General features: G+C 35.7%; 1 protein-coding gene and 1 long non-coding RNA gene across 3 annotated transcripts in view; one reads left to right on the top strand and one right to left on the bottom strand.

Moving 5' to 3' along the window:
• Positions 1-17,033, bottom strand: part of LOC106871674 (uncharacterized) — a 72,185-nt gene extending 55,152 nt beyond the window's left edge. For both annotated transcript variants that reach the window (XM_052978065.2, XM_089346911.1), the window contains exon 1: positions 16,880-17,033. The gene's annotated coding sequence lies outside the window, so the exon portion shown is untranslated. The remainder of the gene's footprint in view (positions 1-16,879) is intronic.
• Positions 1-25,189, top strand: part of LOC149137104 (uncharacterized) — a 35,146-nt gene extending 9,957 nt beyond the window's left edge. Inside the window, exon 2 of the long non-coding RNA XR_016240626.1 lies at positions 25,025-25,189. This is a non-coding gene — a long non-coding RNA (uncharacterized LOC149137104). The remainder of the gene's footprint in view (positions 1-25,024) is intronic.
• Positions 25,190-25,579: the final 390 nt, after the last annotated feature.

Raw genomic sequence — 25,579 nt, 5'->3', positions numbered from 1 at the left:
TGCATATACATCCCAGCATATTAGAAGTTATGTTGGTACACATGTGCATATGGATACATATTCTGATTTTACCCTTTAGTATGGTGCAGAAGCACCATATATGTTTCACTTGATGTTAATCTTCAGTATATATTTCAGGTTAATGAAGTAGAAGTAGGTGGTAGTGTGTGTGTGTGTGTAAGTTCATGTAGATTTTGTAGTCCAGTACACTTGTACTAAATGCAGTTATGTACTTAACTGAATTTAGCAAAGATGTAAATGTGAATAACGGTGAGTGGTGGCTAAGTGAGAGAGCTGCATGCTGAAGTGCTCAGTGTATGAAGTGAGATTCCACAATCCAAGTGAAGCTTGCTTGTAAAGAGTACAAATGTGCAACCATTGTAATAATGAGATGAAAATGAATACAGAAAAACTGTTGGTGACAATGAAACTGAGCAAATTTTGAGAATGTATGTAAAAAGCTATATGCAAGTAATTTAGTATGATTGAACAATTTCTAGAAAATTCTGCATAGTATATAGAAATTCTTAGCTCTTTCTTTATAATTTTTAAGCTTGAATAATTTCTCTTATCTCAGCTGATAAAATAAATATCCATCATGTATATGTGAGACTATATATTATATATATATATCCATCCAACCCATGTGAGAATGAAAAGCAGATGTTAAACGATGATTATATATATATATATATATATATATATATATATATGTAGTTATGTCATAAGTGTGTTTATATAACTATTATATAACTGTACTATTTGTGAAAATTGATATATATTTTTAAATAATATAATTCTCAGTCAAATGTAGTATTCTCTGATAGGAATTGCACTTTTTTAGGCACACATGCACGTGATTTGCTATCACTTTTAAATTATAAATAATTATGTCGTTAGACATTGATTTTATTTCATTACAATATTCATGGCTGATAAAATGTAGAGGTGGGGAAGTAGCTGATATTGTAAACTGTTACATTTAAATTGACTGATAAGCTTAAAAAAATTGTTGGAAAACATTACTGATAAACATGTATACTAAACATCTAAAGTTTTTTCACATTTAACCCTTATAACATTTAATAGCTGTTAATTTGTCAATTTTTTGGCAATCCTTGGGCTTAAATGAACTTGATGTCATTGAGAATCTTTCTTTGGCTCACTGAATAACAAATTAGGATGTAAATTTAAGGTTTAAAATATTCCATTAACTGAAGAATGCTGAACACAGATAACTAAGCTCTAAATTGACATGATTATTGTTTGTTTAGAAAGCAACTAATTATGGCGGCTGTATCATGCAGAAGAGATACATAGGCAGTAAATATATAATTTGTCAGCAACACCAGTTTTAAGAAACTGGATATCAAAGGATTGTCAGTTATACTGCAGCTGGTTCAATGCCTTGTTGTTGTGAGTTCAAATCCTGCAAGCTCTGACTTCATCTTTCTGTCTCCTGATTCAATGAACTATATTGATTCTCTATTAAAATGAGCATGATGCTTAATTTAAAAAAAAAAAAGCTTCCTTCCCAAACATGTGGTCTTGAGTTCAGTCCCACTATGTAGCACCATGGGCAGGTGTATACTATTGTATCTCTGGGCTGACCAAGACTTTGTGAGTGGATTCGGTATAGAGAACAATCCATGCCAGCATGGAAAATGAACATTAAATGATGATGTTGAACCTGAAAATAGCTTGTTGTATATCTATCTATTTGTCTGTCTGTATGTATGTTGTGTTTGTCTCATCACTGCACGACAACCAGTATTGGTTTGTTTACATCCCTGTATTCTAGTGGTTCAGCAAACAAAATTGAAGAATAAGTACCAATCTTAAAAATAAGTACTCTGATTGATTTGACTAAATCTTTCAAGGCAGTGCCCCAGCATGGCCATGGAACAATGACTGAAACAATCAAAATCTTTCCCACATCTGTATGAATTGCTATTTGTACTGTTTTTCTGGTGGAATTTAAAAAAACAAATTTTTATATAGGATGAAGGGAGTTGAATGGCATAAATGGTGGTGTATTAGATTAAATGTTTTCAGTATTTAGTCTAGTCCTTCTATGCTCTGAATTTAAAATTCCATCCGAATCAACTTTTGCATTTTGTTTCCTGAGGTTGATGCAGTAAATGCTAGTCATGTAATGGAGGGAATTCAAACAACTACGACTCCTCTCCCTTTACAAATTTGTGACCTTGTACTTGCGTGGGAAATTTTTTTTTTTTTTTAAAATGTAGGATAAAAAGCTATAGTAGTAGAAAAGATTAAGTTTTATTCGGCTTACTATGCATAATTTTGTAGAGGGAATATAGTCAGTGAATTTAATCCTGTATATTACAACTTTTTTCACTGACATCTCCCCCTCTAGAGGTATGAAACCCAAAGTTAATTATAAGTAGATTTAAACTCGGAATTGATGTAGCTAGTCTGCAATGCGATTAGCCATCTCTTTACAGCCAGTAAAGAATGTCGCAGAAGCTAAATTCAGTATTGATGGACTTTGACATTGAATCTCTATCTGTCTGAATCAATGATCAGAGCATATAGTACTATGTCCTGGCAGAAAGACATAAATCTCAATTATAACAAGATACATTTGGGAATTAGTTTATTGCTGTAATCAGTGGAAACACTATGATTAATGAGTGTTTTGTGAAATGCAAATCCTCTGAAAATAACATAGCATACTTTCCAGTGGGAAAGATGGCTGTCTGCCACTTTGTAACTTCAAAACTGGGTGAGAACATGTACAATCACACCATAATACCAGTAGCAAATGGTGATTGATGAATGAAAATGGAAAAGACATTATGTAATAAAATAATACTAATGACAACAAATTGTTTCACAACACAAATTAGCTGTTGTATTCTAAATATAAATTTTTCATTCAATATCAAATATCTGAATTTAGGTCAGTTGATATTGATTTACCAGTAAACTTCTGCTATATTAAAAAGAAAAAAAAAAAAAACAGTTCAGAAAGTCAGGCATTACATTTTAGATTAGGTAGTTTTATCTGATATTTTCTTGTTACAGTGTAAATAGGAATGACTAAAAGGGGATATATATATATATATATATATATATATATATATATATATATATATATATATATATATAAATTTGGTAGTTGGATTGTAATAGGATGGAGTATGTGGGCTGGTACGGTGTCTTTAGAATGATGCATTAATATTGGTACATGAGGCACTAAGTTTTCTAAGAAACCATCTGGCAATGACAAGGAAAGAAAGGACAGGAGTTGATTATACTGTACAAAAGCTATATTGATAGTCATTGAAGAAGAGAATGAGAAAGAGAGAAAAATCAATGTTGCTAATGTAGAAATTATTATTTCTATTAGTTTGGAGATGATCAAGGTGAATATACACTTGAAATAATAATTGGTTTTCCTTGGCCTCAATACTTTTGTTTTATTTTTGTACATGTGAGCTTCAAAGCTAACATGTATGTTCATTGTTCATTTTCATCACATCAGCTTCAATGTTCTGTACTAATATTTCAGATAATTTTAAGATTTTAATTCAAAGTTAACATTTACAAGTTGTTGCAAGTATTTTGAACAAGCAAATAATTTAGAAATGAGGGGGGGGGGGGGAGATCTGTAACACTTGCATTTAACTAGGTTTAAGCTTTTTTTTATAATGCCAAAGAATGTTTATTCTGAGCTTATCTTTCTACACTGCTTGTTCTTAAACAAAAAATCCTTTTTAATAATTTGCTATTGAATCTTGCAAATGAAATATTTCTGAGAAAGACTATTCTTTAATCTTTTCTTGTTCCAGTCATTCAATTGTGGCCATGCTAAGGCACTGCCTGAAGGGTTTAGCTGAATACTCGACCCCAGCATTTATTTTTTTTTTAACACCACTTATTTTATTGGTTGTCAAACTGCTAAGTTATTTAACATAAAGAAGCCAACATTGGTTGTCAAGCAGTAGTTGGGGACAAATATGAAGATGTGTGCGCACACACACACGACCAATTTCCACTGTGTTTGTCAACCAAATTTACTTACAAGGCCCCAGGCTATGGTAGAAGATGTTTGCTGAAGGTGGCACATAATGGGACTAAACCCAAAACTACATGTTTGCCAAGCAAGCAGGAAAATATTTGATGGGACTGGTATTTAAGAATACTTTTATTTCCAATGATACATATTGTTAAATATTTGGAATATGGATTCTGGAATTCAAGCCCTTCAAATCTTTTCCATTTTGAAACAGATAAGTAGAAATAAATGAAATAAAAGAACTAATAGTTCTTTCCTTCAGCTTTATGCTTTTGCCGGTGACTGTTAAAAATACTGCTAAATATCTAAGTTGTTATTTATAATGCTACTATGAATGAAAGTTTTCTGAATAATTTCCAGCAGTTCTAGTTTCAACTAACTGCACAGTAAGAAGGTTCATTGCGTAAGGTGTCTAATTGTAAACAGTATTATTTTCAGTTGAAATTCTTGTGCCAGTCACATAGAAAATAAATAGCAATGTTTATTTGTGGTGTGATGAGTAGAAATTTGGTTAGCCTACTCAACAGGTAAGACTTCTCAGCTTTCAATACATCTGATGCCAAGTTAAGGATACAAATCACTATAATTATTCCTTGCAATTCCTGGAGCTATCAGAGCAGAACAGATTGTAGATTGTTGACTGTGAGTTCTAAAAATATCACATAAACTTGATAATGATACTGTGCTGTTGCTCACTAATATAAATAAGTTCTGTATGTTGCTTTAGAAACGTCAGCTGAGGAACATCAAAACATAGCATCTATCTTTCAGAATTTCCACAGTATTCTCAATATTATTATGTAAAGAATTTTGTGTGAAGGACATCAGTAAAGTGGAAAATTTTAGTTGTACAAATTCTTTATAAAAACAAGAAGAGTTTTCTACTTCAAGCAACTTATGGTTTATGGTTCTTAATAGTGGGCTTTTAATTCTAATCTTTAAATGTGTGAATTGGATAATATTTATTTTGTCCTAGAACCTGCTCAAATATTCAAATCTGAATGTCTATACTTGATTTTTGGCTTTTTTCCATTATAAACTAACAGTTTGTGGCTTTTGGTTAAATATTAGTTAATTTCATCTAAATAATTCTTCTTAATCATAGTTTCTGCATTTCTTCAGGTTGGTAAATAGATGACAAACAAATTTTAGATAAATGATATAAATTAGTTATCTATCAGGAATAAGGGATAACTGTGTAGGTTATGTAGCATGGTTTTTACACAAAGGTTAATTGAAATAGATGAAAACTGAATTCATGATTTTGTAAATCTCTAAGGTGCTTTTTGAGCTCTATTTTGAGAATAATTCTAATTTCTGTAAAGTATTTTGGCAGTTTGTTTCATTCTTTCTTTTTTTCTTTGAGGTTGATATAATCAATTTGCCCCCTCTCAATTTGCCCCCCCTGCTAAGCCTTGTACCGTTGTTATTTTGTTCATCAGCCTTAAGAAAGTTTGTTTATTTGCACAGATCACCATTTTTAGTCCTAATTGTTAGTTTTATATTTTACATTTATTAGATAGACTAGGGTATGATAATGTTATCTATTTCTTCTCTTGGTATATTTTGCTTTGGATGTTTTTTTAATATTTTTTCTATCTAAACTTATTCCAGGGAACCATTTGGTAGTAGTCGTTGAAGGCAGTGTTTTCATATCCATGAAATTTCAATCTCAAATTTGCCTTTAATATTCCAATAGTTTCTTCCAGTATAAAGTTGAACAAGATTTTCTGGTTAGACAAAAACAGAAATCCTGTTTTTTTGGTTAGTCTGAAGAAGTGAAATCGGGATCCAACGTTTCTAGAAGTTGTAAAGAAATACAAGCAGGGAAGGATGTAACAATTTAAAATGCATTTGGGGCTAGAAAAGCCATTTTTCTTTTAACACACACACTACTATGCAACCAATTTTAAGTTTTCGCTATTTTTTTCACCTGAAACTAATATGGATGATATTTAACGTTTCAACTTTCACAATCAGCTATCTGAAGCACTTTAAGAACTTCTAAAAATGTATGGAAAGAAAATCTTGAGAAATCAAGATTATCAATGGAAATATATAAATACCATGACAAGAATAGAATGACATAAATTTGCTATGTACAAACATAGGTACAGAAAATATGTGTATGTCATTGAAAATAAATGAAAAGATTTGGCTTTACATGTTATTGTCACCAAGTGATAAGAAAGAGGTCGTCTCCTGTTGGCTTTTCAGAATAAGAAAAGTCAAACTTATCAAAAGTATTTAATGTAAATATTCACTTTATGAATATATATATATATATATATATATATATATATATAGAAAGAGGTTAGGTAGAACAAAAAAAAAAAGAAATAGAATTCAATACATGAGTATAAATGGTTTTTATTATTTCTAATTGGCAGAAAACTACAAAAGTCATTCTAGGGCCAAGAGTTTCATGCAGGGTATGATAAGAACCTTGCACAAAACTCTTGGTATTTGAGTCACTTTTGTATCTTTCTGTGTTTGTGTGTTATATTAAGGAATTAGTAAATTTTCTCAAATACTTAAATTTAAAATGTCAGCATTCTGTGTATTTGTCTGTCCCTTATACAAATTACTAATGTGAAATATGTTTGATGATGATGAATGAAATCTTGTATTCCACTGGCAAATGGGTGCATTGCACTTTGGTTTCTTTAACCATATTCCTGTCCAAAGATGCACATACTGAGACAGATGATCAAGAAGCAAAAAATATATATACATGGTTATATATATATATATATACATTCATATAGATGACTATGAATTTTAATTTATATTTCAAGTTAAGATTCTTAATTTATTGAAATTATCTTCCTATTTCTTTGAGTCTCTAATAATTTCATCAACTAAAGGGAAAACTTCAGTGCCTTGAAAATATTTTGCATTGGGAAGGACAACCAGCTTTAGAAACCATGCCAAAACATTGGAGTTGAACACAACCCTGCAACTTGCTGGATCCTGTCAAACTGTCCAATCCATGCTAGCACGGAAAACAAACATTAAATGACGATGATGATATCATTCTGTACATCACCATCCATCTAAAATTGTCTAAGTTCTTGCTACGTTCACTTCAACTTCACTCCTTTAGATCACTTCACTCTTTTGTAATTATGCAAATTATACCGGCTAAAATTAGTTGTGACCCTTTAAGAAATCATGTAAATCAGTGTTAACTGAGTAAAACAGGCCTGAGAATACTATGCTTCATTGAAGAGGTCCAATAGTACCAAGATACATCCACAGCTGTAATGAGATGTCATTTCAATATTGCTACACAATCAGATGGTTTTGGGTTCAGTCCATATATACATGCATGCATGTGCACAAATTTTTCTTAATCTGCTAGCAAAAATGAAATTTCCCTACCATCCCCACCCAGCATGGAAATTCTATTTTCTTTGACATTCTTAATTTCTTGAATCTATCTTCCCTGTTCTTTGAGAGTTACCAGCAATTACTTTGTTTGTTAGGTTTGTGTTTGCTTTCTCTCACTAAAAGGTAAATATGAATTCACTTAGAATCTTTCACAAATGTCATTGCATACACACCTAACTTGATGAACATTGATTTAGTTATTAGGAATTTATAAATTAAATTATTGATACATAAGTAGAGATTTATTAAATAAACTCTTTTACTCTTTTTTCAGTCATTGGACTGTGGCTATACTGGGGCACCGCCTTGAAGAGTTTAGTTGATCAAATGGACTCCAATACTGATTTTTAAAATGGTACTTATTTGATCTCTTTCTCTTTAGCTGCACCGCATGGTTATGGGGATGTAAACAAACCAACATTGTCAAGTGGTTGGGATATGGGAGACAAACAGAAAAGACACTTACACACACACACTCTCACATAAGTGTGTGTTTGTGTACGTATATATATATATATATATATATATGTAGGCGTAGGAGTGGCTGTTTACGAACCACATGGTTCTGGGTTCATTCCAACTGCGTGGCACTTAAGTGTCTTCTACTATAGCCCTGGGCCGACCAAAGCCTTGTGAGTGGATTTAGTAGACGGAAACTGAAAGAAACCCGTCTTATATATGAATATATATGTATGTTTGTGTTTCTGTATTTGTCCCCCCCAACATTGCTTGACAACCGATGGTGGTGTGCTTACGTCCCCGTAACTTAGCAGTTCGGCAAAAAAGGACCGATAGAATAAGTACTAGGCTTACAAAGAATAAGTCCTGGGAACGATTTGCTCGACTACAAGGCGGTGCTCCAGCATGGCCACAGTCAAAATAACTGAAACGAGTAAAGAGTAATATATATATATATACACACACAAGTTTTCACACAATTTCCGTGTACCAAATTCACTCACAAAACATTGGTTTGCGAGTTATAAAAGTAACTCAAGGGCCGAGAGCTTCGTACATTATAAGTTTCATAGACAAAACGCTCGCCCTCTGAGTCACTTTCATAACTTTCTGCTAATTAAAAATAAAAATATGCATGTGTATGTGACAATCCAAAAGAAGGAAAAAAATTACTCTCAACAGCTCCCGATTCGAATAATGTAAGTTACCTCCCTTGATAAGTGGTTGGTGAAAACGTCCGCCAACGTAATACATTATTATATAATAACATGCCGTTGCATTTGTTGCAGTCATTTGACTGCGGCCATGCTGGAGCACCGCCTTTTGTCGAACTAATCGACCCCAGGATTTATTCTTTGTAAGCCTAGTACTTATCCTAACGGTGTCTTTTTGGCGCACCGCTAAGTTACGGGAACGTAAACACAACATCGCTTGTCAAGCGATGGTGGGGGGACAAGTACATACAAATCCATCCATCCATATATATATATATATATATATATATATATATATAGTTAAAAAAACACAAAAAACAATAACAAAAAAACAACAAAGTGAGGACGTGATACGGATAGTGTTATTGGACGCTCGGGAAAGGATATATATATATACACGACAGGCTTCTTTCAGTTTCCGTCTACCAAATCCACTCACAAGGCTTTGGTCAATCCGAGGCTATAGAAGACACTTGTCCAAGGTGCCACACAGTGGAACTGAATCCAGAACCATATGATTGGGAAGCAAGCTTCATACCACACAACCACTCCTGCATGTTTTATTATTTTACTTTCACTTAAAAAAAAAATAATACAAGCTTAAAAATGTCATTCATAGTTTAGATTATACGCAGTGGCTAATAAGAATACTGCGGTATACTGAGTTCATTAGTCGACTATTTCCCTAATACCTAGAGGTATTTCTGCTTAATTATGAACCACCTTTTAATTATTTTTCCCCTATTACGGTGGGACTTCGAAAATTCTGAATTATTAATTATTACTATAAAACTGTAGATATGACATATTTATATCTTTTGGAGAGAAAAAGTCAGTTCTGTAGGATAGCGATTACATTGAACGAATTAAGCCAATATATCACTAATATTTCTTTTCTATCTTAGTAACGTTTAGGTACGAAATATGAGCTATGTTGATCTAACATTTTAACAAATATCATTATCACTAACATGAAAATGTGCTGATACTTATTTTAATCACATTGTAGCTGTGACGTGCGCCCACACACATCTCACCTAGTTATTCTGTACCCCAATTTAGGAGTGTTAAAAATACTATGGCCAGTTTTTGGCGATAATCCAGCATAATAATCACAACTACAATTCCAAAGCAGCTAAAATAGTAGTAGTAGTAGTAGTAGTAGTAGTAGTAGTAGCAGTAACAACAACAACAATCCGCAAAATGACAATTACACATACGCATATACATTCCAAGTAGTGCAGATTTAAACCACTGCTGCTGCACCCAAACAATATCAAACTATGTGAAACCTATAAACAAGAAAAACTGTGGTGGTAGTGGTTGTGTATGATGATATTAAGAGGAGAAGTGTGAGTAGAAATACAAAGTGGAGTATGATAATATTAAGAGAAAGTGCGAGTAGGTGTTTTAGAGTAGAGTTAGCAAATGTTCACATGCCAACTAAATGATTAATGTATTTATTTATTTAGTATTTTTAGAAAGCGGTTACAAAACGGTGAGTGCCGTCGTGGCTTGATTGAAACTATCTCGATTCACTAATATCTTTGAAGAATGCATATATGTTAAAACATCCGTTTCAGTTCCATAAAACGTTTTTCTTTCGTCTAGGAAAAAAAAAAAAAACCGCTAGTCATATTTGGAAAGTGTCTAAGTAACAAAGGCAGAATCACGGTAAACTGTGATGTAGGTATGTTGGTGGGCCGAGTCTACGACTCAGTTTTGATTCTTAGAGCTGCAGGGTATCTCCACCAAAAAAAAAAAAAAAAAAAAAAGGATATTTTCACAGCCTATAACTCACCGATCAATAAACATAGGTTGAAATAACACTAAGGTTTGAAGAAATTTATTCTAAAGTATCACTGAAGTACGAGAACGTAGTAGACTCAAAGATTTTCTAACTGATCCAGCAAGCGACTAACCATTGCTCTCATTAGAAATAAGTTTAAAAGCAGAAGGAATTGTTCAAGACGTTCACAAACAATATTTTGAAGAACCGAGGATGTTCATGAGAGAAGAAAGGCCACTGAAAACTTTCCATCAATCTCTAAGATAATCTGTTTAGCAAGCAGCTGGTCTGACAGGCATTTCAAAAGCACGCGTCAATTGCATTTTGAAACTCACCTATTAGGGAAGTTTTGTTTTAACATTAGAGCACGCATGCGACCCAGATTATGGGCAGCAAGTTGTGTCATTGAGCAATGATACATGAATTGTTACTACTGAGGCTATGCAAAGGCTTGAAACAAATGAAACTAGTATGTTCCGCTGGATGGGTAATGTCAGTGTGCATGTATGACAGAATGTAATTTGAAAGAAAAATTGGGTATACAAGGTATCAGATATAGTGTGCAAAAGAGAAGACTGTGCTGGTATGGACATGCGATGTGTATAGATGAGAGCAGCTGCACCGAGAAGTTCCGATTTCTAATTGTGGAGGGAACGTGTGGAAGGGGTAGATTCAGAAAGACGTGGGACGAAGTGGTGAGAAAGAATCTTCTGATGTTGGGCCTCACAGAGAAGATAACAAGGGATCAAGACTTCTGGCAGTTTGTAGTGCTTGAGAAGTTACGTCAAGCTAAGTAAAATTGGGGTCGTCCATACATACAGGCACGTCTTCTATGTCCCTCTCTCAGTTGAGAGAACCTAGTCTGGCGGGCTTATGGGTGCAGGTGTTACGTAAAACACCCGTGTTGTTGCCATGTAAAAGCGCTCGTGCCGGTGCCACGTTAAAAAGCATCCAGGATACTCTGTAAAGTGGTCGGAATTAGGAAGAGCATCTAGCCGTAGAAACCATGTCAAAAACAGATAAATGGAGCCCAGGCAGCTGGTCAGCTCAGCAAGACTTCCCTCCGCCCAAAACCACCCTTAAAAAAAAAAAATTTTTTCTTTTTACACAAACCCCACTTTTCAGCTACGGGGAATACGAATCTGCAAAAAAATTGGCAAAAAGCGGCATTCTTAAATTACCACCCCACCCCCATTTCCTTCATTTTTTACTTTTTTCAGATTTTTTTTTTTTTTTCAAAATATGCAGAAAAATACGGAGATTATGATTCTGAAAAAAAACTTCCAAAAATTTTGGTAAAATTTTTTTTAAAGAAATTTTTCCCCTTAATATGCGGAAAAATACGAACATTATGATTCGGACAAAAATTTCAAAACATTTCTGTAGTTACAGTTAGGGTTAGGGGGTTAGGGGTAGGGTTTTAGAGTTAGGGTGTTAGGGTTAGGGAAAAAAGTCAAAATTGAAGAATTGGGGGAATTTAACAATGCCGATTTTTGGCAATTTTCCGGCACCTCCGTATCCGAAAAGATGGTTTTTGGCAATAAATAAATAAATAAATAAACAAATTTGGGAGAAAATAGGGTGGGGTGGGGGGTGGAAGTCTTTCCGCCAGCTCCTGTCAAACCGTCCAACCCATGCTAGCATGGAGAATGGACGCTAAATGATTATATATATATATATATATATATATATATATATATATGAGTATGCTCGATTCTTCATTCCCTATAAATCATTGCACACCACATACAAAAACCGTAATATAACGATATCATAAACCTAATATTATTTAATTGCTGTTGTTTATTTACAGCAAAGAAGTGAATAACAATTTGTTACGACTTAGTTTTTTAATTTTTTTATTTATTAACAGTCAAAAACCAGTCTCACAAGAAGTTTTAGCGATGACACAACAGATCATAGCCATAAGAAAGCAAGTTTCTTGGAGCAAGCTTTTCGAATGGGTTATCTATTTGTGTTTGGTTTTGAAATAGGAATCGATTTTTCAAATATTTTAAAATGAAAACACCAGCTATCGTCTAACTGTCGTCTGTGATTAAATTTTTCATTAGTTTCAAAAGTTTATTTTATCAATGTCTTACAACTTCTTAGTGCCTCAAACCTAACAATCTTTGACATAGATGGCACTAAAAAAAGAAAAAAAATCTGCCGAACAAGCAACATTGTCATAGTTACTTAACTATTCAACCTACAAGTTAAATTTACTTTAATAAGCACTATTCCATCTTCAAATCTTTCCATATATGGGATAGCCACGGGTATATACACCGACTGAATATTTTTATAAGCCAACAACATGCTATAGATCTGTTTAACTAGAGCTAAACTGTATTGTTTAATAAACACTTGCGGTTATGTAAGTCGCCTTGTTAGATAAAGTATAAGAACGTAATGAGGTTGCTTTGCTTTGGTCGGTGTGGCAATTGCATCGAACAATTTAGGTTGAGTCTACTTTTAATAGATCGATTATCCAAGAGTCGATTTCCGGACACTGAACATTTATATATAACTGTAATTTCCATCAGCAGGTGGTTGGCAAATCGATCGACTGGAGGAAACAGAAACGTTTTAAAGTCAACCGATAGGTCGATTCGCATCAGTAGAATAACTTACACGGAAATAACAACAACAACATTAAAAATATGCATTTACGTGTTAAAGTATTATGAGCAGTGGTAGGGCTCTATTGAGGGATAGATGTACAGGCATTGCTGGCATATAGGATGAACATAACATTGCCTTTCGCCATCACGAATCAACAGGCACAGACGATCAGAGAAACTAAGAACAAAAATATTTCTTGTAACCCGATTACATTAGACAAGCATATCTACAGTGATACAAAATACAAAAAAAACAAAACAAAAAACCCCCCCAGAAAAAACACAAATTATAAAGACAATCAAAATATCAATACTACGATTAGATAAGTATACACATATCACAAATGTACACTGATATAATATAATGAATGGTTAAGTAAATCAATAACACACACACACACACGGAATGTTGAACAATTTTCAATAATTATACCACATCATTTAATGTAGTTGGGTAGTAGAAAGATTGAAATAAGTGGTAGGTTAGACGGTAAACAGTTTTCAGTTTGAATTCCGATAAATTCGACTTTTAACTTTCATCTGTCTCCTCGAGATCGATAAAATACACAGATTACGATGAGAGCAATGCCCTGTATATATGCCCGTGGGCATATGGCGTAGTGGTTAAGAGCGCGGGCTACTAACCCCAAGATTCCGAGTTCGATTACAGACAGTGACCTGAATAATAATAACAGCATCGAAAAATACCTTAGGAATGAGAAACCAGGTTCGAAATTTCCCCAAGACACCTGATGAAGACTGGAGAGTATATCAGCCGAAACGTTGTGTTAACAAAAAACAAGATGAGGACAAATATCTGTCAAATGTAAATAATGTACATAATTCCTCATCTCTTAAATATAGAACTGTAATATACAGAACATCTATTAATATCGGGTCAGTCAATTAGATCCACCCTTGTATTGTACCAATCTAAAATAACACTACTTGTCTACATCCATAAAGATATAAGTAGAACAATTGTGGTTTCATGCAATTATAAATTATACATGAGCAACTTATATTTATACTCGACACAGTTACAGGATACAAAATCCGAGAGAACTGGAGGTGGACAGTGTCAGTTAATGTTAACCCATAAAAGTTCTTAGATAAAACCAAAACCAACAGTAAGTTGATTTATTATGAGTGGAAAATTCAGCATTTCGGACACTCATGCCTCTTCAGAGAATATACAGGAGTTTTAATACGGCGGTCGTAATTTTGTGATTGTGATATTAAAGCGTTAAAATTTTTAACTTCATAGTGACAAATTAACCCAGTAATATTTTTTACCTCTGAGGTGTCAAGTGTCATTCGTAAATATTGTATTGGGTGTTTCCTACAGCTCCATTAGTCCAATTACTCCCCCCTCTCTCTCTCTCTCTCTCTCACACACACACAGACATCCAAAGATAAAGGAGTCATAACAGTCAGTATAAGAATTACAATGAAAAAGACAAACAAGAGACTGACAAGACATGAGATACGATGAGAGCAATGCCCTGTATAAGAGCGACAGTACTTTATTCAAAATATCCTCACCCCTACCACGTTGGTCAGCTTTCGTATCAGGCATATATTTTAGAATAAATAGCCCGGCGGTGAAGCAAGAAGAAAATATCTTTTCTTGTCATATTTATAGTCTGTGGTGGGACAACGAAATATATTCTACACGAATCGAGTCCACAACCAGTTTCGATACTAAAATTAGAAACTATTTCTCTAATGTCACTATTTATTTATTTATTTATTTATTTAATACTTTTCTTTCGATTTAGTCGTGGAAGGAAGGGTAGCGACCATGACCATTTTGTTTTTCAGGGTCTCAGAGGCTGGTGGGAAGAAGGGAGGAAGTTTTCCTCAAACCGAATACTTGCAACAAAATGAATGAACACTGGCAAAGGCAGCAAGCCGAGGATCAGCTGGTGGTGGTGATGCTAAACCGGGTGAGAGATTAAAATTATGACCCAAGAACCCAAAGCATAAACAACCGGAATAAATATCACAAGGCACCTTGTCCTATGTTCTAACATTTCTGCTGATCCATCACCTTGATCTGGAGTTTTATTTTATCACCCCACCCCCACCTCCCAGTAAAATTGACCTCCACGAGATTTGAACTCAGAGCGCAGAAAGCCAGATAAATCTCACAAGACATCTCGTCTGATGCTCTAACAATTCTACTAATCCAGCACTCTTAATTGGTAGCCGAAAAGATAAAGTTGACTTCGGTGGGGTTTGAACTCGTAAGTGCAGAGAGCCGAAACAAATACCTCAAACTATTTTGTCCCAGGCTCTAACGATTTTGCGTGCCTTTGTCTCTTCTACCCAATGTCATAGATCTTGTCTATGTAGAGCATTTGTTATTGTCTGTCAACATTCTCGTAGACATTTCGTTGCCTCAGTCTTTTGTTTACTTTATTTTTTTTTTACTTTCTATCATTCAGTTAGAAGATATGACGAACAAACTTAAAAGATCTTGTATTTGTTTATTATTTTCTTTCATGTTGACACTCCATTTTGAAAAATTAAACAATAGTACAAGTGATCTAAAGAGAGCCATTCATATGGAATGCAAGAGAGCACTATTACTCTTATTTACAGTGCAATAACCTTTTATGAATGACCTCATAACGAAAGATTACTTACATCGGAATCATAACTCAAAGTAGTAAGTTTAAACGAGATTTAGTGGGAGAACAGATATTAAGCCAGACTTCGAAAAGTGTGTACTCGTGCGAGAAGTCATAATAAATAAAAAGAGAGTAATATGTCAGTAGAAGAAGGATAAAAAAAAAATAGAATAAAACAGAGGGGTAGTGGTACTTGTACGTTTTTATGATGAAGAGAAAAAAAAAATGTGTCAGTGTAATAACAATGTATTTCAGAGTGAATATGAGAAGTCTGTACACCAAGAGAAATAAACGAATATGATGTAACGTTCGTGGGACAGATGTACGTATATCAGTACGAAATAGATAGATAGCTAGATAGATAGATAGAAAGAAAGAAAGTGAAAGTGCAGTGTGAACTGAAAATGCGTGTGTGTGTGTGACAGGAACGTTAATGGGACAGACTACGATAAAGAGAACGGGGTTTGCTAACTGTTACGATTACATTCAAGGGCTTACTTGAATGGGAGCTAATGCACTGCTGCTGAGAGGTCTCATGTCCTTTTAGCTGACAAGCTGAAGCGAGAGGGCTACCTTACGCACCCTTATCCTTTGTGATACTATTTCACGCATTAAAAAACAAAACAGTCTTTTAGTTTTTGTATTATGATAACACATTAAAGTAAAGAGCTGTTGTCTTTGTGATGTAACAACATTACACTGCAATATCAACGAAATGTTGATATTGTAGTGTATCGATGACTACTGTTGATTATAAAGTTTAATTATTTTCACGTAGGAATCGAAACCGGTTCATGGTGAATTTCATCGAGAACTGAAATCTCAATAATGTTATTTTAGGAATCATTATTCATACAGAGATCTGTTAGAAAATATTTACAATATTTATGTATGAATAATATTAACAAGGCTGTCACGTTAAGGAAACACTTCATTGATAGAAACATTCAATATTAAACACTTCATTGATAGGAACATTCAACATTAAAAAGGTACTTTATTTTGTTTTCATATACATTTAACAAGTTGAAGTAGCTTCAGAGTGGGATTTTAATAAGAGTAAGCTTCAAAGAAAAAAAAAAAAAAAAAAAAAAGTTACATTTGATTAGAAGAATGAAGTTGATGATGAGTTTGTTAATTTATCCGTAAACAAACATCGATTTCCGAGTGAAATATTTTCTGTTATGGAAAGTAAGAAATGTAGAGATTTCTCAACTTACGGTTTATCCCATAACTTTTGTCTTCCAGCTTGGTTTTCCGAAGTTATTTTTTGAGCAGTGATCACTTCCGATACGGTATGAAAATATTTAGCTGACATAAATGACAGCTCTAACGTTTCATGTGTGTGTGTGCGCAAGTACTCGTAACTTGTACATAACTCGTCAAGTTCTTTACAAACATTTCACTTTCAGACACTTTCTTCAATGGCATGAAGCTCCGCTGTGATAGAAATAGTTCCTAGGTTATCGCGTTAAAGTAACACTTCTGAAGCACCGAAGCTAGTTGAAACGAGTGTTATGTGATATGAACAGTGAGTAGGATTTAATTTCGCTGAATTTTAATGAGTGACATTTTAAATTTAATGAACAAAAATAAAACCGTGTCCGAACACGTGAGTTGTAACATTGAAAACGTGAGAGTGCGTAGTGATATGCACTTGGTTACAAATAGTGATGCGATCGGACCATAATTGGTATTACAAAACAGGTCAAGGTAGGATTCCTTGGTGGAAGGTTACATGAATACATTAAGAAAAGAATGAACGACTAAAATGAGTAAGTGGGTAATATATAGATTGATAAAAAGAGAGAATTGAAACAGAGTGAGGGAGCGGGATCAGTGAAACATAAATATAGAGAGTAGAAGGAATATTAACCTAATACAATATTTTGTTTACATATCGTAAGAACTATGTGAGATGGGGGTCACTAAGTCAGGATCGACTGCAGTTACGACAAGAATAGCAGCCAAAATTTTGTTTTTAATTTCTAAACTGTGTTTTCTGTTTTTATTTTTAATGTTACGTATTAATGTATCTATGAAAAATTAAAAACGACTGTCTATTACTTAGAACTCAAAGCTTTCGATTCGAGAGGAGAAAACAAAAATATATCTATGATCATGCTTAAAAAGAGATTTAGTGATCTAAGTGAATAGCTTCGATTGATAATCGAAGCTAGATCAACAAACTCGTCACAAAATTCTTTATTAGTTTTACTTGGTATAGTGGGCGTTCGTGCTGAAGTAGATGTATTCGAGTATTTATTTCGTAAACAGATGGGCTAGAAGCCCAGAGCAGGATTAATGCATTCTTCAGGTTTAAGTGATGCAGTTTCGATCCTCGTGGGGGGAAAAATAATAAAAAAAAGAAATAAAATGCAATACTTTTTCTCTACTGTTTTAGAAGTAAACCCGAACTTTACAATCCTCGTTCTCCCTACATTTTTAGCATCTGATCTCAGCTGGATAATTTCCCTTTCGCTTTTCCTGTGTCGTTAAAATAATCACCAGTAAAATAGTATCGAACTTTCCCTTTTGATACTTGAGGAAAAGATCTTCATTAACTCACAGCCAAGTCTCTATACATTTAATGCCGCCCTTACCCTTGTAGCGTAGCTAGGGTGGATGAAGTGGTGGTACGAGGGGTACGGTCTGCTTCGAGCAACGCTTTTATGGGGCAGTACTTTTGGGGCTGCTATAACGGATTGTATAGGCCTGGGGGTCCGGGTGGGGAACAGATTCAAGGGCTGTTCCGAACGGCGGCATATTCTAGCTGCGTTACTGTCCTATCCATGGTGATATATTATAATTAATGCGCAAGCATAGCTAAATCTTGTAAAAAGGCGGGGTAGACGGTACGCCGTTCGGAGACCCGGAGAGCTATTATGAAGGGGATCCGTGACAATCTGCAAGGCTCCTTCCTAAAATAACCCCTCCCCTTACACAAAAACACAGCTTCTTAGAATTTTGAGTGAACTTCTCTTTACCCCGGGACCCGAACGTAGTCTTATCCCGCCACTTGCCGGTTTTCTACTAAGGACCCGGGTTAAAAATTCGCTTTATGAATACATAAAGAAAAGAACAAACCTTTAAGTGAATAAGTAGGAGATGTAGTGTTGCATTGGCTAAAGAGAGCTGGAATAGAGTGAAGGAGAAGGATAATTGAAATACATAAATGTAAGGTGGGGTGGGGGACATATCGGAAGAGCCATGGGGTTTTAGGTTCGATCCCAGAGTGCAATGCATATATTGGATGATTTCTGGTGTAGTCTCGGATTAATCAATATATGCGTGTGTGTGTATGAGCGTGTGAGTGTGTGTGTGTGTGTGTGTGTGTGTGTGTGTGTGTACATGTGCGCATGCGCATGCGTGTCCCTGAGCACACACGTTTATGTATGTGTTTGTCTGGTGACACGCGAGTCGTAACATCTGGTCGTATTAGAAGGCAACAAAGCCAGGTCTTTCGCATTGTGATCCCTCCCGATCAGCAAATCGAAATCTGTTTTGATTAGTTTTTTGGACGCCGGTCTAATTGAGTGGCTAAGAAAATTCGCTTCGCAACCGTGCTCATCGATTCTGAAAGGGTAAAAGGCAAAGTCGAAATTGGCGGCATTTGAACTCAGAACATAAAGACAGACGAAATGCCTCTAAGCATTTTGTCCGGAGTGCTAACGATCCTACCAGCTCGCCGCCGCCGCCGCCGCCGCCGCCAACAACAACAACAACAACAACAACAACAACAACAACAACAACAACAACAACAACAATAATAATAATAATAATAATAATAATAATAATAATATTATTATTGTTATTGTTATTGTTATTATTATTATTTTTTTTTTATAACGTGCTTTCACTTCACTACCGAGCGCAGCTCTGTGCGCCTTGGGTATGTGCTGTGGTTTGCTGTGGTGCTTTTATGTTTACTGTATTGAAAGTGTTTTGCGTAGAATGTGTGCAGTACCCAGTAGTGCAATTTTCTGTATGTTACATATATTTGTAAGTCCTGGTATTTTTGTTATGTATTTGTCTGAGTATTTTTTAATTATACCTAAGGCACCTACTATGATAGGAATTGTTTCTGTTTTTAGACTCCACATTCGAGTTATCTCTATTTCCAGGTCTTTGTATTTTGAAAGTTTTTCCATTTCTTTTCGAGAAACGTTGTCATCTGCTGGTATTGATACATCAATTAGAAAGCATTTTTTTCCTTCATGATCTTTGACAACTATATCTGGTCTATTTGCCTTAATTTCTCTATCTGTGTGTATTGGCATATCCCAGAGTATGGTTGCTTTCTCGTTTTCTGTGACCTTTTCTGGCGTGTGTTTATACCATCTTTTTTCTGTTGTTATTCCATAGTGTTGGCATAGCTTCCAGTGTATATAGGTCCCAGCTCTGTCGTGTCTGTGAATATATTCCTTCTTAGCCAGGACTGGGCAGCCAGAGATAATATGATTTATTGTTTCTTGTCCATCTCCACATATTCTACAGTTACTTGTTATATTTCTTTTCATTATGTGTTTTTGGTAATTTCTGGTGGGGAGGCTCTGGTCTTGTGCAGCAATTAAAAATCCTTCAGTCTCTGCTTTGAGTCCTGAGCTTCTCAGCCATTGCTGAGATTTTTCTCTGTCTATTTCTTTCGCATTTAGTTTAGCCCAGTATTTACCATGTAGGGGCTTTTCTTGCCATCGTTTTATCATGGTCCGTTGTTGTTCTAGCTTTAGTTTGGATTTCATTTGTTTTATAGCTTTTGTTGTTTCTTCTTCTTCTTCTTCTTCTTCTTCGTATTTGTTAGGTAGATTGATTTCTTGTTTGTATTTGTCAGCTTCCTTAAATACTGAAAACAGTTTTTTGTTTTGCTCGTGTTTTGTGGCTATTTGTGTTAGCTTCCCTTGCTTCTGGAGTAGGTATTTTTGCAGTCCTATGGTGGTTATTTTATAATAGTTTTCTAGCTGTATAAGACCCCTGCCACCTTCTGTGCGTTGTATATATAGCCTTTCTATGTCAGATTTTGGGTGGTGCATCCTATATCCTGTCATTATTTTTCTTGTTTTCCTGTCTATTTTACATAGTTCGTTTAGTGTCCAGTTAAGGATGTTGTAGCTGTAGCTTATAACTGGGACAGCTAAAGTGTTGATACCCATTATCTTGTTTTTAGCATTGAGCTCTGTTTTTAGTATTGATCTAACTCGTCTATAGTACTCTTTCTTTATTTTTTCTTTCATTTGTGTATGTTGTATCCTATCTAGTTCATTGACTCCTAAATACTTATATGGTTGGCTTTCGTCTAGTTCTCTTATTTCATTGGCTTTATCTAGTGTTATATTGCTACTTTTAACTAATTTTCCTCTTTTCAGGGTTGCTTTGGCACATTTTTCTAATCCGAATTTCATGTCTATTTCCTTGGTAAAGCCGTGTACTGTCTGTAGTAGTGTTTCTAGCTCTTTGTCGTTTTTAGCATATAATTTTAGGTCATCCATATATAGAAGGTGGCTGACTGTTTTTCCATAGCATTTGTAACCGCATCCAGTTCTATTTAGCAATTCGGTTAAAGGTGTGAGTGCCAGGCAGAACAGGAGTGGAGAGAGCGTGTCTCCCTGGAATATTCCTCTTCTAATGGGGATGGCTTTCGTTTTCACAAGTCCCTCTTTTGTTTGGAGCTGTAGCACTGTCTGCCATTTGTTCATTGAGTGCTCTATGTATTTTATGATAATTGGTGCCACCTTGTTTATGGCTAGTGTTTCCAGAATCCACGTGTGGGGAACACTGTCGAAAGCCTTTTGGTAGTCCACCCAGGCCATACTGAGGCCTTTCTTCTTTCTGCGGCTGTCTTCAGTTATGGCTTTATTGATCAATAATTGATCTTTACAGCCGTATGAGCCCTTGCAGCATCCCTTCTGCTCTTCTGGAAACAGGTTGTTATTTTCCAGGTGTTTACTCAATCTCTGCAATATTATTGCAGTAAAGGCTTTGTAGATCGTAGGGAGACAGGTTATAGGTCTATAGTTTTGTGGTTTCTCCGTTTCCGTTATTATTATTATTATTATTATTATTATTATTATTATTATTATTATTATTATTATTATTATTATTATTATCCTTTCTACTATAGGAACAAGGCCTGAAATTTGGAGGGGAGGAAGGGACCAGTCGATTACATCGACTCCAGTGTGTAACTGGTACTTAATTTATCGACCCCGAAAGGATGAAAGGCAAAGTCAACCTCTGCGGAATATGAACTCAGAACGTAGCGACGGGCGAAATACCGCTAAGCATTTCGTTCAGCGTTGCTAACGATTTTGCCAGCTCGCCGCCTTCATAATAACAATGATAATAATAATTATTATTTCTACTCAAGGCACAAGACCTTGAAAATTTTGCGGGGAGGGGGACTAGTCGATTTCGGCAAAGTCGACATCGGCGGAATTTGAACTCAGAACGTAGCGGCAGACGAAATACCGCTAAGCATTTCACCCGGCGTGCTAATGATTCACACACGCACACACATATATATATACATACATAATTCACACACACACACACATATATATATATATACATAATTCACACACACACACACATATATATATATACATAATTCACACATACACACACACACACACACACATACAAACGTAATGATTCTGCCAGCTCACCATCTTAATAATAATAATGATAATGTGGCACAGGGGGACGACAAAGAAACATACAGAAAGATAAGCAAAATACAAGCTCTCAATAGGCGCAGACATGCTTCATCCTTCATCAGCTTTCGACCAAATTTCGTTACAATTTTGACACCTGATTTATTTGTTTCAGTGTATTCTTGTATTCCTTCAAATGAATATATGACGGAACGGGAGCAGTGTAAACAGTAGACAACTACGCGGTGATAAGTTAAGGATGGAGTGGGTAGCCTTTCATAGACGTTTGTCTAAGTTGTTCTAAGTTACGGTGATAAGTAGTAAGGTTCAAAAGATTAAATTTTTAGATGTATGATTGAAAGTAAAAATGTAGAGTATTGAGAGAGGACGAGGTGTAGAGAAAAAAGAAAGAAAGAGAGAGAAAGAATGAGGAGGAGTGTGATACCATTAGGATGAAGATTTAGCAGTTGGATTAATTCAGTAGACTTTAGGAAAGATAGAAACACACACACACGATGGATTCTCCTGTTGGAGACGACGTATGAGCGTTCAGCTTTGTCCAAATGACTTGCACAACTGATTTGTTTACAGCGATCAACTAGCTCACTCCCTCCATCACATCGACGTTGCCTGAACAGATACACGGTGTACCACGCGTCAGGTGTCGAAGTGATCGCAATGTGAGATGAAGTGTTTTGCCTAAGAACACAACGCAACATCCGGTCTAGGAACTGAAACTATTATCTCGCGATTGTGAGTGCAACACCCTAGCCACAAGGCCATACGGCCTAACTCCCTCCCTCCCTCCCCCCCTCTCTCTCACACACATATCTATATACATACATTGTGTGTGTGTGTGTGTGTATGGTGACACGTATAAGACTAGTGATGGTTCTTTCGAATTGTTGGTCCCTGGAATAAATATCTGTAGAGTTATCGGCATTGTACACATTTCAAGTATTATGAATTATGATCTCTCTCTCTCTCTCTCTCTCTCTCTCTCTCTCTCTCTCTCTCTCTCTCTCTCTCTCTCTCTCTCTTTCTCTCTCTCTCTCTCTCTATCAAAATATCTATATATATATATATATGTGTGTGTGTGTGTGTGGTACACACACACTCATACACGAGGGGGTGTTCATTAAAGATTTCTCCTGACCCACTTCCGGTTATTGCTGGAAACGGAACTTGTACAGGTATAATTGTACATGTTTCTACATGTCACATTGTAAATTGCTGCTTTCCATTTGTATTCATTTATCTTTTACTGCTGCTGAAGTGGACTGAGATGTTTTAATGGAGGCAGCTGAAAGTAGATCAGTGATAGCTACTGTTCTTATACTTGAAAGGTCGTACACCAAAAGAGACTTTCGATGAAAATGAAAGAGTTTATGGTGGCGATGCACCATCATTCGACATATTCAAGCAATGGCATCGCCAGTTCAAATGTAGTCTGACATCAGTAGAAACTGCTCCTATTTCTGGACCATATTCCGCCATTGATGACGACATCATCCATTAAGTGGAAGCCTCGATTTTGGAGGATCACCGCATAACTATTCAGCAAGTAGCCCAACAGGTGAAGGTAATTTGTCAGCGCGATGGATTCCCTGGATGCACATACCTTTTCAGACGCAGGAACGAGTCAATTGCTCCCAAGCTCTTCTGGTAATGTAACAAGAAAACGAGGAGGACTTTGTTGGCAGACTTATCACACAGGATGAAACATGGGTCCTTCATTATGAAGCTGAGACTAAAGTCCAGTCGAAGCCAGGGAAGCATGATAACTCACCACATCCAAAGAAGGCTCGTGTCCAGCCCTCAGCAGGCAACATGATGCTCACAGTCTTTTGAGATCGGCGTGGAGTAGCGATGATGGATTTTCTGGCATAGGGTACCGCAATTGACGAGGCATATGCTTCTCTATTGCAGAAATTGCGGGACGCCATCAAAGCAGAAAGGCATGGCATGCTGATCAAAGGAATCTACCTCCCCCAAGACAACTCCCCAGCTCACAATGCGCATGTTGCCCAGATGAAAGCACACTCATGCGACTATGAAATCCTTCCTCATACCCGTTACTCTCTCCACCTCGCACCATCTGACTTCCACCTCTTTCCAACCATGGAATCTTTTTTGAAGGGAAAGCACTTTTCGGATGATGATGAACTTATTTCCGAGGTAAAGTCTTGGCCCCAGACGCAACCTACCGACTTCTACAGACGCGGTCTTCACAGCTGCATAAAGCGATGGGAGAAGTGTGTCACCACTGGTGGTGACTATGTAGAGAAGGACTAATAATTATATAATTATGCCAAGTTTCGCTTATCCCAGTCCTTGGGAAGTGGGTCTTGGGGAAATCTTTAATGAACACCCATCATATATATATATATATATATATATATATATATATATATATATATATATATATATATATATATATATATATATATATATATATATATATATATACACGCATATGCATATACGCATACACAAACACACACAACATATAAAATACCAAATAATAGGGATTTATAAATCCAAGCAGATACCTTGTCAGCACTCAATGGCTATGCAAACTCGATTCACTACGAGGGTGGGCTGGAAAGTTTAATGGAGGAGTGAATGCTGACTATAAAGGAATGGTGCTAGAGCTGTGAAATCTTGCATGCATTTATTTCATATCTTATCAATAACTGCATTGTTTCTTTCCAGGTAAACTGATATCTGAATGGTTAAAGAAGACTTCAAAAGTAAATAGTGGCGACTTCTCTTGAAAATGGATAAAATGACATCGCGGTGTTATTCAGTACTTGCAGAAAAAGAGTTTAGCCCCCAAGGACATTCATGCTGACATGGTTGCTGTATTAGGGGATGATACACCAACTTTATCAACAGTGGAAAAGTGGGCAGCTGAATTTAAGGAAGGGAAGGGAGTGTCTTGAAGATGATCCAAGGTCTGGACGTCCTGCAACTGCCACCACCGAAGAAAACATTGATCATTTTCATCACATAGTGATGGATAACAGGCTATTGACTGTAAATCAAATAGTCAATGCTATTGGCATATCTCGTGATGGACGCTTCTGTTCGGCGAGTGCCACGTCTCTTGAAACCTGATCAAAAGCGCACCAGACTGATCACATTACAAGAAAATCTGACATTGTTTGAGGCAGATCCAGCTGGACGTTTCCTAAGACAGGATGCGTGATAGGTTCATCACTTTGAGCCAGAGACAAAGAGACAATCCGTGCAGTGGAAACACCCTTC

This window comes from Octopus bimaculoides, chromosome 2, assembly GCF_046866305.1.
Source record: "Octopus bimaculoides isolate indiv1 chromosome 2, ASM4686630v1, whole genome shotgun sequence".
In the NCBI taxonomy this organism is placed as follows: Eukaryota; Metazoa; Mollusca; class Cephalopoda; order Octopoda; family Octopodidae; genus Octopus; species Octopus bimaculoides.
This window is presented reverse-complemented; position numbering and strand designations above follow the sequence as displayed.